This window comes from Danio rerio, chromosome 6 (genome assembly GCF_052040795.2).
Source record: "Danio rerio strain M-AB ecotype USA chromosome 6, GRCz13ab, whole genome shotgun sequence".
Taxonomy (NCBI): Eukaryota; Metazoa; Chordata; class Actinopteri; order Cypriniformes; family Danionidae; genus Danio; species Danio rerio.
In genome coordinates, this window is record NC_141026.1 from 37,795,885 (window position 1) to 37,810,213 (window position 14,329).

The 14,329-nt window shown below is 33.5% G+C and overlaps 1 long non-coding RNA gene across 1 annotated transcript; it reads right to left on the bottom strand.

Annotated features, from left to right (window-relative positions):
* Window positions 1–228: 228 nt before the first annotated feature.
* On the bottom strand, window positions 229–2,470 carry LOC147843593 (uncharacterized). Its single transcript, XR_015493910.1, has 3 exons — window positions 1,831–2,470; window positions 1,567–1,697; window positions 229–1,226 (listed from the first exon to the last, which is right to left on the bottom strand). It is a non-coding gene; the product is annotated as an uncharacterized LOC147843593 (long non-coding RNA).
* Between the last annotated feature and the right edge of the window lie 11,859 nt (window positions 2,471–14,329).

Below are 14,329 nucleotides of genomic sequence, written 5' to 3' on the forward strand. Positions count from 1 at the left end.
GCAACACTGTTGCCAGTAAGTTACTGTATTTGAGATTTACAGTATACAACCGTAAATCCATTTACAGCATGTTACCGTAGTGTCTGAAAATGGTTAACTACTGTAAAAACCTAAGTAAACAGTTAGCTACTGTAAACCTTTTAATTTTGTCTTAAATATTTTATAATATAATTGTATTAATATTATTTTAATACTATTGACATAAAAAAAACACAATTACAAAATATTAACAAAATAAACACTTTATTTAAAACATTGGAGATGCTTAAAACATTTAAGAAAAATGTGTAAAAAACATTACATCTCAATCATTCAAAATATTTTATTTTAAGAAAAAAAAACATTGAAAACGACAAAGCACATGAACATACATGTACAAAATTAATTTAGGTGTCTGACCTGCATATTGTTGAGAGAAAAAAAAAAGCCAATTGTACCAAGTACTACTGACATTAAACCAGACACAATTACAAAATATTCCATTCTTTAAAACATTAATAATGCTTAAAGCATTTAAGGAAAATGTGTGAAAATTACATTAAGCATTAAAATCAACAGATTAAAAATAAATAAATTACACAAAGCACTAGAACATACATGTACATTAATAATTTAAACGTCTGAATTGCATATTTTTGGAAAAATAAATATTTGTAACTATTAGCCGACTCAGAAACAACCCAACTTTAAAATATTACAAATTCCGGTGTCAAATGCTCAACAAGGTCTGAATTCACATGTTCAAATGCAATTCATCTTTAGTTCTATTGCACTTTTACACTGTAGATCAATGATGTCAAAGCAGCTTAACATAGAAGTTCTTGTAAATTGAAGCTGCTTCAGTCCAGTTTTCAGAATTGAAGCAGTAAATGTTACTGCTGAAACTCCAAACACTGAAGAGCAAATCTACCGATCCACCAATCGAAGCCAAGTGAACGAGTGGCGACAGTGGCATGGAACAAACTTCACCAACTGACAAAAGTGTAGAATAAAAGCCCTTGAGTGAAACCAGGCTCAGTTGGGCAAGACCAGTTCTCCTCTAGCCAAACTTGTGCAAGGCCGCAGTATAGGCACCGGAGGCTTGAAAGGTCACCAGCGGGTGGTCAGGCTGGCCCATTGGATCAATGCGGAAACTCATTGATCACATGTGTCTTTTAGGAATCACTCCTCCGTGACCACCACAGCATCTGGTCAGGATTTGGCCCAGTCCAGGATTATGAAGAACTCTGGATAAGGAGAAACAGACTAACATGAGCATAGAAGAAGCTTGTTTAAAAAAAATAAATCATATACTGGTTAATTATTTTGAAGCATGGCAGCTGGGTTGGGCTAGTTTTCAGCTGGTACTGAGCAACTGGCTCCTGCTCAAAACCTGCTCACTACCATGTTTAAAAGATAACTAACCAGAATGTCCTGTTAATTTTTTTCCCCAACAAGGTTTTACAAAAACATTGTAGCATTTGTGATGGGTTGATTAACTGCAGGACAGATTAGACAATTTGTTTTATGTATTCCTAATAAACTAAAACAGACTGAATACTGATACAACTATTGAGAGTGTCTTACCTAATCCAAGTTCTCAGTTAGCTGGTGAAAGAAGGATAACACACTGTTGTTCATGGTTGTCATTCTCTTCATTACTTCTCCTGCCTTCTTCTGGCTCACTCTGGTTGTTGCTGTGCATTTTGTTTCATCCTCTGGAATTATTTATACAAAAAAAAAAAAAAAATTAGGCAACATGAAATGGGGAAAAATACTTTTAATACATAGACAAATGCATGTATCCCAATAATAATTATTATATTACGAAATGTCTGACCCATGACAGACCTCAATCTGCTCAAAAATATTATAAACAAAGTGTCACGGTTGCGGTGGGGAAAAGGAGCGAGGACTCAAGTGCAAAGAAACAATGGGTATTTATTAATAATAAAATAAAAATAAAAAGCAAAACAAAACTACCCCGAGGGGGAAAACATTAACAAAACACACAAACTTGGCTCAACAAGAACAAGGCAAGACTGGACCAGGAACACGGGGAGTGTAGACAACGAACTGGCAAAGGACTGAAAACCATGAGGGGGATTATAAAGCAAAAAAGTAAATTGACACACAGGTGAACACAATTAACTAATAATGGGTTGACAAGGAGGGTGGGACTAGACAATAGACGGGAAAGCGCATGACACAGAGAGACAATACAAGCCATGCGCTCACATAACACAACACTGAAGCACACGACAAAAGCACGTGACCACAATGTAAACACCGAGCCACGTGCTTTGACAAAAGACGCAAGACACGAGCACACGATAGATAAACACCTTACCGTGCGCTCACACATAAGCAACGCGCATGCTTCATCTCAGCGCCAACCAAAACTGAAACCAACTAGACGGAGGCGCCGAGAATAAAGCAGCGCGCTGCTGACAGAACAAACACAAACACTAGTACAAGAGCGCGCGCGTCTGAGGGACGCAGAGCGTGCGCGGCCACATCATGTGGCAGCGCGCACACTCTGCGTACACCCACGACGGCGCACGCGCACACAGAGACAGAAACAGGACCAGACATTGAGTAGTGTCAGAGCTCTGCCACCAAAACAAGAATTTACAAGACCAAAGTGGCAGAACCCTGACACAAAGATGAAAAAAAAACCTACTAAATGGTTTATTAAAAAGGGAAACAAATATTTTATTTAGCTAGCAACTAAACATGTGACACATTTTGTATTAAAAGTAACATTACTATATTGAGAAACAAATAGATGTACAGTACTTACTGTTGTATGGGGTCCAGTTTGCACAGGCAAGCTCCCAGTGTTCTATATTGAAACCATAAAAAAGCAGATAAATACAGATAAGAATACCATGCTACAATCCACAACCTCCACACAACTTTTTTTTTTATTAGTTTACCTTGGTTGCTTACTGGTCTTGCTTATTTTTTAGCATAAGGCTGTGCTGATCAAGATGTTCCTCCGAAATGCTGTTTTCTTCTTCAGCCAAAACCTGCTGCTGTGTCAGTGCCATATCTAAACAGAAAAAAATATAATGGTTACAATTATGTTAAACCAAATGTCAAGAGTTGTGATAAAAAAATAAAAAAAAATAGCAAACAATAAAAAGCCAAAAGGTGGTTATTAGCATAATGTATAGAGGTAAAGTTGGTTTTATATTAGCAGATTCAGACTTCCCCCTTAATAATATAATTTTATATAAGTATTATTTGCAAACTCTAAATAGCGAAATCATATTAGCAGCCAATGACTATCAAAGTACAACATGCTCAAGGTCAAATAAACAATGTTAATGTTGATTTCAAGTCATACTGGCATGCTAATTCTGATCGAATATTTAAAGTAACATGGTAAACAGTATAGAGACTTCTAAATGAACGAATGTGCGAATATAAAACCAACTTTACCTCTATGCATATTGTATAGATTTACGTTAACGTTATTATAGGTTACGTCGCAAAGTTATTTTCTCAAACTAACGATATAAGTTACTCTAAACCAGAGAAAAATAAGTTCACAACAGCTAATATATATATATAGTATAAATCAATATAAGTTAAACGTTGCACGTTAAAATGAGTTTGAGTCCAATTCGGTGTAAACTTAGCCCAGTTTAGCTAACGTTACCATTTTAGGATCGCTTCATTCAATGTCGCCGGGCAAACAAATGCTAACCAAGTTATAGAGGTGCTCAAATCAATGTCGAGTGTTGTCAGCACAGACAGACGCGCTTTTACCTGGATTATTTGTTGGTCTTTCATTCATATTCTTCTGGGGGAAAATACTCTCTGCCGGACCGTTGTCTCGTGCTAAGTGTCCTCCAAAACTGTCTGCATACCTCTGGTTCCCTCCTAAACCAAAACCCGCTGCAACACCAGTTCCTATGTAAATAAATAAAAAGATATGACGAGAACACTAGCGAATAGTCATAAACAGTCTTATTTAAAGTAATAGTAGTGTTAATGTAATAAACTAAATGAAGGAAAAAAATCTTAATAGATGATATATTTCTCAAATGGGCAAAATAACTCCAAGCCAGAGAAAATAATATTAGCCAACTTTATACATTACTTTGATCTATTCTCGTCCACCAAACATTCTGTAAAATGAAACACTGCCTCAGCTTACCAGAGTAAAGTTTGTTAAATCCAGCATGTTCGTCAGGCACGCTAATAAATTTTCCTCCAGAATTGCTCCAGGTTCCTCAGGCAAAATGTGGTGCAGAGTAGTCGAATTGCCGCAAGGTGGCGTCGAAGCAGTTGTGGAAAATACAGTATAATACACAAATTTTTACAAATACAGTACATCGCTGTATATGTTGTTCGACGTCACACTGAATTCCCATAATGCAACGGTAAATACAGTTATTTACTGTAAAAGGAATTTGCAGTATTATACTGGGTGAAATACAGTAAATAACTGTGTAATTTACAGAAATGTCTAACAGTGCACAACTGAACATTGATGATGATCTCTGACATTAAAATTATTAAATTAATAAATGACTATTTGAATTATAGTCTATGGTTGTTAGACTGTTTCACTTTTTTGTGTTGTCAATATGCTTGTGTTTATATAGGCCTATTGTTTTGTGTGCAACATTTTTATATTTTTAACCATTTCTGAGGATTGTGGTGGTCACAAGTTACTGGCATTGTTATTTTGGGGGTCGCATGCTGAAAAGATTGGCAATCCCTGGTGTATGTGGTCTATATGGCCTCCATATAGAATGGTCTGTTTTTTTTAGGACTTGTCATTCATTTGAAATTAAAGTCATTTAAAGGCTTCTTTTCCATCCAGAAAATGACAGTTGGTCAGAATTGCAAATGTTTTCATTTGTTGTGATTGGGATCAGTGCTATTCCTCCAAATATTTATTTCTTAATGATTTTGAAATTAAAACATTGGTTTTGTGTTCTCTAAAATAAATATAAAGATGACACTTTTTGTAATTAATCTTTAAATAACAAAAATAAAACAAAAATTGTGTTTTACTCAAATACGTAAAATATGTTAGTTAGATCATTTATTATTGCATTTAATAGTAAGAAATTAGAGATGCTGTCACAATCCTGTTCTTTACCTCTCATGTGGTCCATGTACTTTTTGTCTCACGTTTCAAATGTTATCGCTCGATTAAATGGGCATTATCAGTGGTTATCAGCTGAATGATGTGAGCCAGTAGGGGCCTGCTGCGCCTACTAGTAGGCTCTAAAGGTTGTCATCCATTCACATGGTTAATCAGCAATAGTAATAGAGAAGACGGTTTGTTGGGTTTAGGGTTAAGGTAGGGGTAGGAGTTAATAAAATACAATTAATGGAAAAATTAAAAAATAATATAAAGAATTCTTGTTAACTTCTGGCCACAGCCATATGTGATCTTTAGCTTATTAATCATGAATGAATGATAAAAGTCTTCTAAGCCTACGAGTAGGTGCAGAATGCCCCTACTGGCCAATATCTATCGGCTGATAATAGCCATTCAACCGAGTGAAAACATTTGAATCGGCTGTTTTTGTTATAGTCATGTGATTCCTTTGTTCAGTTTGCCCAACATGTTTCACCTGTGACACACCTCTGTATTCATTCATGTCATGTAAATTATACCCATGAGTTTCATTAGTTCTTTGTCCGGTATTATATGCCAACCTTTGTGTGTTCCTATTACTGGCCTGTGAGTGTTTTTTTGTAAATATTTATACATTTTTTAAGAATTTTTGTGATCCATGCTTTTATGAGAGAGCCAACCGTGATAGATACCATGTTTTAGCTGTAGTTACATTCATTCAAGACAATACAAAAAAATACAATTACTTTCAAGTATTTAAAAGGAAATCTATATTTGGTAGAATAACCCAAACTTTGTTATTATAACCAACTGTTATTATCTAAAAGAAAAAAAAAAAAAAAAATATATATATATATATATATATATATATATATATATATATATATATATATATATATATATATATATATATATATATATATATATATATATATTTATTTGAAATGTGAAAACTTATCATTATTATTATTATTATTATTATTATTATTATTATTATTATTATTATTATTATTATTTTAATAAAACACATTAATTACTTAACCATATACCTAATAGTCTAGAGAAACTTTGAGTGGTCTCTTTTTTTCTTCCATACATAGCTGTACTGTATGTCAAACATAATGGCTATATGATTTTTCTTCCCTTGACCGTGGACTATTGTGAGACTGTTTTCTTTATTCCATTAAAAAAAAATGGCAGAACTACCATTTCACTAACCCTTGAGGAAATAACTCATGCGTTCAAGTGTGGTGGTGTCAGAACAAATACAACACCTTTTTTTTTTTTTTTTTTTTTTTACAATTCTATGCAATAATGTGATAAGAAACTAAAGCAAAAGGGATGCTATCCATTGTTTTTAAAGAAGAAATTACAATTAAATCAGTTAAATCAGTTACTTTGGCATAACTCTATTCTATACATTGTAGCCTACAATTCTATTCACCAGTGCTTCTTCCAGCAATTCATATCATATATAGCTGCAGTAAATGATCAACCTGTGAGTTGGTCTTTTTTTCTCAGTGTCCTTCTGGATTCAAAGTGTGGCCAGATACTGTGTGTGTTGTAACTGTGTCTGCTGGCTGTCCTCTTCATCAGCTTCACCTTCCGCTGAAAAACTGCCCTTACATCTGCTAATTAAAATGCACTGAAAATGAACTCGTGCAATGCACGACTTCAACATGATCCAATGCTTGCACCCACTTCAATGTGCAAATTCTGTTGTGTTATTTTTTACAATTTGCATACTCCTTTTAGCTTTGTGACTAACTTTTTATTTATTTTTGTTGAATATAGAAAGTATGTTTGCTTTATATATTTCTGATGATTCAAAATTGACTAAACTTTATATAATTAATATTTTCTAAATTAATATTTTCTAATTTCTAAATAGTTAAATGCGTGAAAAAAAATCAACAAACAATGCAAGAATTAAACAATGTAATTTTAAATTAACTAAAAACTAAATATTGTTATTAATTTGCAATCCCTGAGACCTTTGATCATTTGCGGAACACAAATATAAGACATTTTATATTAAATCTTAATTGTCTTTTGACACAAATGGTTCTGGCTCATTCAGAGTCCAGGGGAAAAAAACGAAAACCTCAAAACATATTCCTTCAGGAGTTCAATTAAAGTATTATCAAGTGACAAGAATACTTGTGTTCACACATAAAGGAAAAATAATGATTCTGATATGACGGTGTCACAATATAAGACTTTGGTTAGGACCCAAGTGAAACGTTATTTCATATCTCAGACCAAATGATATCAGACAAAAACATTCATTCTCAAGAAGGCAAAATGATTAGCAAACAAAAGAGAAACAATACTATAAAAATACTCTGAACACACTAAACAAAGCAAAGAACCAACAGTATTCATGACGCAATGCAGAAGCACTGAAAAAACAAATACAAAAGGTTTATTTAAGAACACAATCGACAAACATCTGAACATAATATATGTCACAGCAGCAATTTGTTATGCTTAATTGTTTCTTTTATTAATATTAATATTAATATGAATATTGATATTTCATTTTTTTTTTACTAGCCATGTTTTTGGTGAAATATAGCCATGTAGTGCCATCATCCACCAGTGGCAGGAAACTGATTACTTATAACTGAATTTTGGGATTCTCATTACACCAACTGGAACAAAAAGAAAAATGAAATGAGACAAGCTGTCAGATATTTTATTTGACTGTCAGCTCTTCCCTGTGGTCATAATCTGATACAACACTGTATCAATTACTCCACGCTAAGGGAAGGGGAACATTGGAAATGATGACAGCATCTTGGACATCTTGGTCTAAGATTGACTGAACGGTTTAACATTTCATTTTTTGCTGCCTATATTCATCAGCATGTTTATTCATCAGAGTTCATCGACCTTCTGTTTTTGTGTGCCATACAGCTATAGATTCATTGACCAAAATAAAGTATTTAAAATATGTAAACACATGCGGTTTGTGTACATAAATCAAGCCTCTATAGGAAGAACAATCATGTGCAAAGGCAAAATATTCAATATACTCTCTCTCTGTTTACAAGCTCATATGCACCTCAGCCAGACGCATCATCCATCTTTGAAACAATAGACTCTCTCAAAGAATGTTCTTCATCCCAGGTGGATAATTGACAGATTGGCTGTCTGTACAAGGTATAAAAAAAAGTCAAAATCCTCAAGCTAACGGAACACTTTTGAAGAAACGGCAGACCGAAAGAAAGACAGACATGATAGATGGATAGATAGATAGATAGATAGATAGATAGATAGATAGATAGATAGATAGATAGATAGATAGATAGATAGATAGATAGATAGATAGATAGATAGATAGATAGATAGATAGATAGATAGATAGATAGATAGATAGATAGATAGATAGATAGATAGATATAGATCAACTACTCTATTTGTGATACTTGTTAAAATGTAGCATTGTATAAACATTTGTAAACAACTGTATTGTTTTGATCAGATTTACTGGGTTTATCTTGATTAAATCTTGAATGCATGTTTTGTTTTTGAAACTTTTGGGAAATACGTCAGTGACTGTGGTTAAAGAATTCGTAATTTTACTTTAATTTGTTACCTTAAAATATGTGCCCGGTACTTTATCTTCTTGCAGTTTTTGTTTTTTACAAATCCACAAGAGGCTGCCTCGAACATTTTTGACAAGCTCAAATACTTTACTGCATCATGTTTTCTCATATGTGTCATTATTGTTAATCCACCTGGCTGCTGTGTACATTTCTGCCAATTTCAAGGTCTTTCTTTCTGTTTTCATCTCAAAGATACACTCTGGGCAAATTTACTACCCTTTTGTTATGTTAGGGATGAAAACATCCACTACAGGTATATTATCAAAGGTTGAAAAAATCCAATCCACAATTACTTTTTATATGGAAAATACATCAAACCAGTGACATCATTTGTGAATTAAAGAGTTAAAATTCTGTAATTTTCTAAAAACAAATGTAGTAGTTTTGATCAGGACTGAGGTTGATTAACAGATTTATGCAAAATAATTCGATAAAATATATATATATATATATATATATATATATATATATATATATATATATATATATATATATATATATTTATCTGATGCTTTTTACAGCAGTTTAATTCAGCAGATGTTTTCATTCCTAACACAACAAACAGGTAGGAGATTTGAACAGTGAACAAAGGTTAATAATACAAAGAAAGTCAGTGGGGTTAAAAAATCAACCTTTTTTACTATTTAAAAAAAAAGTTTAAACATAATTTTGGTCATCTTTTGACATTCTTTACTATAAATAAAGTTTCAGTGGAGTTCCCGTTTTTAGAATAAATTGGCAAGTACTTGTAAACTAATTAACAATAAGTGTCAGTTGTACAATATTTATAATCTACAGTATGATATAACACATCTAGAGAGTTCAAAAATATTCACTTCATGATGAAGCCCTTATATTTCAGATCAAAGGTTTAGTCCCTTTGTCTGTTACCCCAAAGAAACAACAATTCCAAACAAAGTTGGAAAGTTTTTAGTCAACAGAATGTCTGAAGAGGACCATTAAAATCAAGTGTTACCAAAAGAGTTCATTATTTTTGGATGAACTTGTGAGCGCCACTTTGCATTTAGCTTCTCTATTCTGGTGCTTATTTGTTCCAGTGCATCAGAGAAACTAATGGGAAGCAATTAGTTTGATAGTTGTTTGTATACCCGTCAGCTGAATGGCCTTTTGTATCATTTTGTAGCAGCGCTATACCATATTTACGCTACATGAAGGACTAACTTGGGAATGCATAGCAATTAGTCTTCTCCATTTCTTCACCTCAAAGATACAGCTTCAATATCATCTTGCTTGTACATGCGCATTGTTTGGCTCTCTGGAGGCAGTCTTTGCTGAAATAGGATTTAGTAAATGTACTTTTGGGAATTCGCACAAACATTTACATATGAAACGATAGCTTTACTGAGCCTGTTGGGATTGTTTTATAAATTAGGGTTAGGATGAGAACTGCTGAATGCTGAATTAATTGGATTGGGACTGATAAATAAATTGTACATTTGTATTTATTTTTGTCCCTTGTTGACTTTCTTGCATGTCAAGGTGGAACCATGTGAATAAATTTAATTGCTTTGTGAAATTAGTGTTTGTCATTGGCATTTCTGTTTATGACTGTATACAGCAGCCTCCTTTGCTACACAATATAAATTGTATTTTCTTTTTTAACATAAATGGGGAAATACAAGAAGTGACATTATAAAGAGGTGCAGCACAAACATGGCTTTAAAGTAAGTGGAACCATGTTTTGTAGCTTGGATTTCTTATAGCTTGTGAAATTATGATGATGGTGCACTCAGAAGTACTTAAGACTTACATATAATTCACATTTATTCATTTGATATCTGGTTGCTTGCTTGGTTTGTTGGTTAATTAATTGGTTGAAAAAAGGTGTTACTTTTTTTTTAAGAATCTCAGCCCAAATGCTTTTTTTTTTTTACAAAACTAACTGTTTAAGTTTTGTAGTATTTTTGACCATGATTATATTGAGTAGGTTAAAAAAAGAGCCTACTGTATTCACACAGTTCACAAATGACACACGTTAAACTACATTTTATTAATGCTGTCCCTGCTTGACTGTCTGCATGGAACAGTGGAACAGTGAATATTGTAAATGCTTTTTGGTTTATGACATTATTGTATGAATCAAAAAACAAACAAACAAATAATTATTAATCATTTTGCATACCATGCAGAATCATGAATTTGCTATTTAACTGACTGTATTATTATTATTATTATTATTATTATTATTATTATTATTATTATTATTGGTAGTAGTAGTAGTAGTAGTAGTATTTTATTTTTTTATTTAGAAGTGTTTCTCATTTATCAATGTATATGTTTGCTCATTTTTTCCAGACGTGTTGTGCGTTTTAGTTGGCACAAATCCCATTTAAAAGTACTCATCATTAACAATATACACTCACCCACCTCTTTATTACAGTAGATCCACCTGTGCTGTGATTTTCATGCACTACTATCTCACACAATCATCTAGGGTTTACAGAAAATGGTCCGAAAAAGAGAAAATATCTTGTGAGCTGCAGTTCTGTCAGCGCAAATGCTTTGTTGATGTCAGAGGTCAGAGAAAAATGGCCAGACTCGTCGAGCTGATAGAAAGGCAACAGTAACTCAAATAAACACCTGAGGTATGCAGAAGAGCATCTCTAAACACACAACACGTCGAACCTTGAGGCGGATGGGCTACAGCAGAAGAAAACCACACCGGGTGCCACTCCTTTCAGCTAAGAACAGGAAACAGACTACAATTCACACAGGCTCACCAAAATTGAACAATAGAATATTGGAAAAATGTTCACTGGTCTGAAGAGTCTGAGCATGGATCCATCCTGCCTTGTATTAACTGTTCAGGCTGGTGGTGGTGGTGGTGTAATGGTGTGGGGGATATTTTTGGCACACTTTGGGCCCATTTGTACCAATTGAGCATCATGCCAATACCACAGCCTAGAATTGTTAATGACCATGTCCATCCCTTCATGAACACAGGGTACCTAAATTCTTATGCCTACTTCCAGCAGGATAACGTGCCATGTCATAAAGCGCAAATCTTCTCAGACTGTATTTTTTAAAATAAAATTGAGTTCACTGTTCTCAAATGGCCTGCACATACACCAGATCTCAATCCAATAGAGCACCTTTGGGATGTGGTGGGATGGGAGATTCACGTCTTGGATGTGCAGCCGACAAATCTGCAGCAACTGAGTAATGCTTTCATGTCAATATGGACCAGAATCTCTGAGAAATATTTCCAGTACCTTGTTGAATCTATGACACAAAGGATTAAGGCAGTTCTGAAGGCAAAAGGGGTCCAACCCAGTACTAGTAAGGCGTTTCTAGTAAAGGTGACTTTAAGTAATACTACTATAATAATATTACTATTTTAATTAGCATTACTACTGTATATATAAGTAATGTTAATAAGTAATAAGTAGGCCCACACGGAATCTGCATGCAAAACTCCACTGATTTCCACAGAATTTTAGCCCATCAATAATTCTGTTTATTTACTTGAGAGAATGCGTGTAAATCTTTTTTTTTTTTTAGTTTTTAAATTAATTACAGTAATATTATTGACTAATATGAAAATGTTCATCTGATTTATGTACAATACAGTTTGTACAATAATATGTTATATATTTTAGTAGATATATTATATGAGTAACTTGTTTTGTTTACCAAATAAAGTGAATCTGATTGGATTTGCATTTTAAACATTAAATAAAAGTTCAAAAGATATTATTTTTTTTATTTCACAAATTAAGGTTTTAGTTATTATACTCCCAAAATAGGTCCACAGAAATCCGTCAGATTTTTACTAAAAATCTCAGCGGAAATAAAAAAAAAAAAAATGTCAGCAGATTCCATCTGGCCCTGGTAATAAGTTATAACAAGTAAGTAACAAATGTATTATCTTTATATAGCCTACTAGAAATTACAAATAGTACAGTTTTTCTTTTTCTTTTTTGGAATTATCAGTGCAAAATTCTCTTGAAAGACAAATAGTCTTGTCATAGCATTTACTGTATATATGCTGCTTGTACGATTTGAAGTGCTTTTATTCTCACTTGTAAATCCCTTTGGATTAAAATGTCTGCTAAATTCCTTCATTCAATAATTTTTTTTTGCTTAGTCCCTTTATTAATCCAGGGTCGCCACAGCGGAATGAACCACCAACTAATCCAGCACATGTTTTACGCAGCGGATGCCCTTCCAGCCGCAACCCATCTCTGGGAAACATCCATACACACTCACTCACACTTACTACACTACAGACAATTTAGCCTGCTCAATTCACCTATATCGCATGTCTTTGGACTGTAGGGGAAACAGGAGCACCAGGAAGAAACCCACGCGAACGCAGGGAGAGCATGCAAACTCCACACAGAAACACTAACTGACTCAGCCATGTCTGCTAAATTACTGTACTTAATGTAAAGGTAAAATCCAAATCCTGAAATGAAAAAAAAAATAGAAATGTATCCCTTTTTTTGGTTTGTTTTTCTGACCACAGCACATACTTTTAAACATTACCTGCAAAGACACCCATAAATATGTATCCACACAGCAGCTCATTCCCTTAGGCAGAGTGAAGCTTGCACATGACAAAAGCAATAGAAAGTACTTGCCAGTGAAAAATAGAAATGGTTTAGAGCCATTGCTTCCAAGCCATTAAAGGAGGCACGCCGCAATCTCCCGCAATCATCTGTGCTATTTCTCTTGATATTCTGGGTACGCTGGCGACGGGTCACAGGAGAGTATGGTGTGTGTGATACAGTCTGTACAGGCGAACTCTTCGGAGACTCTGGAAATCTTCCTCTGATAGTGCCTGGGTGATTGCTATAGTCTGATGTATGAGGGCCAGTTGAGTATTCAGTCACATCTCTATCAGAAACGACTGCATTCTGATTCAGGCTAATCCGGTTGGTGTTTTACATCATTTGAAAGTTTAGAGCTCATAGTGCATGTTTAATGGTAAATTCGAAGTAGGAATTTCCAATCTGGATGGTGTATCACTGTACTTTTACATCAGAAGAGAAGAGTGTTCTGACATGCACAAAGAAACATGAAAGTGCATGAAGATAATGTAAGTATGAGGTCGAGGCTTTGTTATAGAACTTTTTTTGTACGGTCACAGAATTAATTTTTCATGCTCGGTGTGCTGGTATGTAGGATGCGGATGGATTTTCTACAATTTTGAGGTTCAGTCGTGGATATTTATGTGTGAATGTTATCCTGTAAGCTATTTGATGCATTGCGTGACAAATGAGACGGATTGAGGATTTTAAAAGTATGGCCAGGTCATGTTTTACTTTTTCAAAAATATTATAAAAATTAAAAAAAACTATAAAGCAAGTATAAAAAAGTACAGTATGAAGGAAACACTTTATATCATTGTCTTATTTCTCATAACTTTAGCTATTAAAGTAGCTAACATATTATTTTCATAGCTTTTATTAATCTTTTTTTATTAAAAAATTTTTAATACTTGAATTAATATTTAACTAAGATTTCTGAAAGCTGTAGAAATTATTTACATTTTTATTTCTTTTTAATGTATTTAATGGAAACAAAATAAACATATGTATGTATGTATGTATGTATGTATGTATTTATTTATTTATTTATTTTATTTATTTATTTATTTTATTTTTTA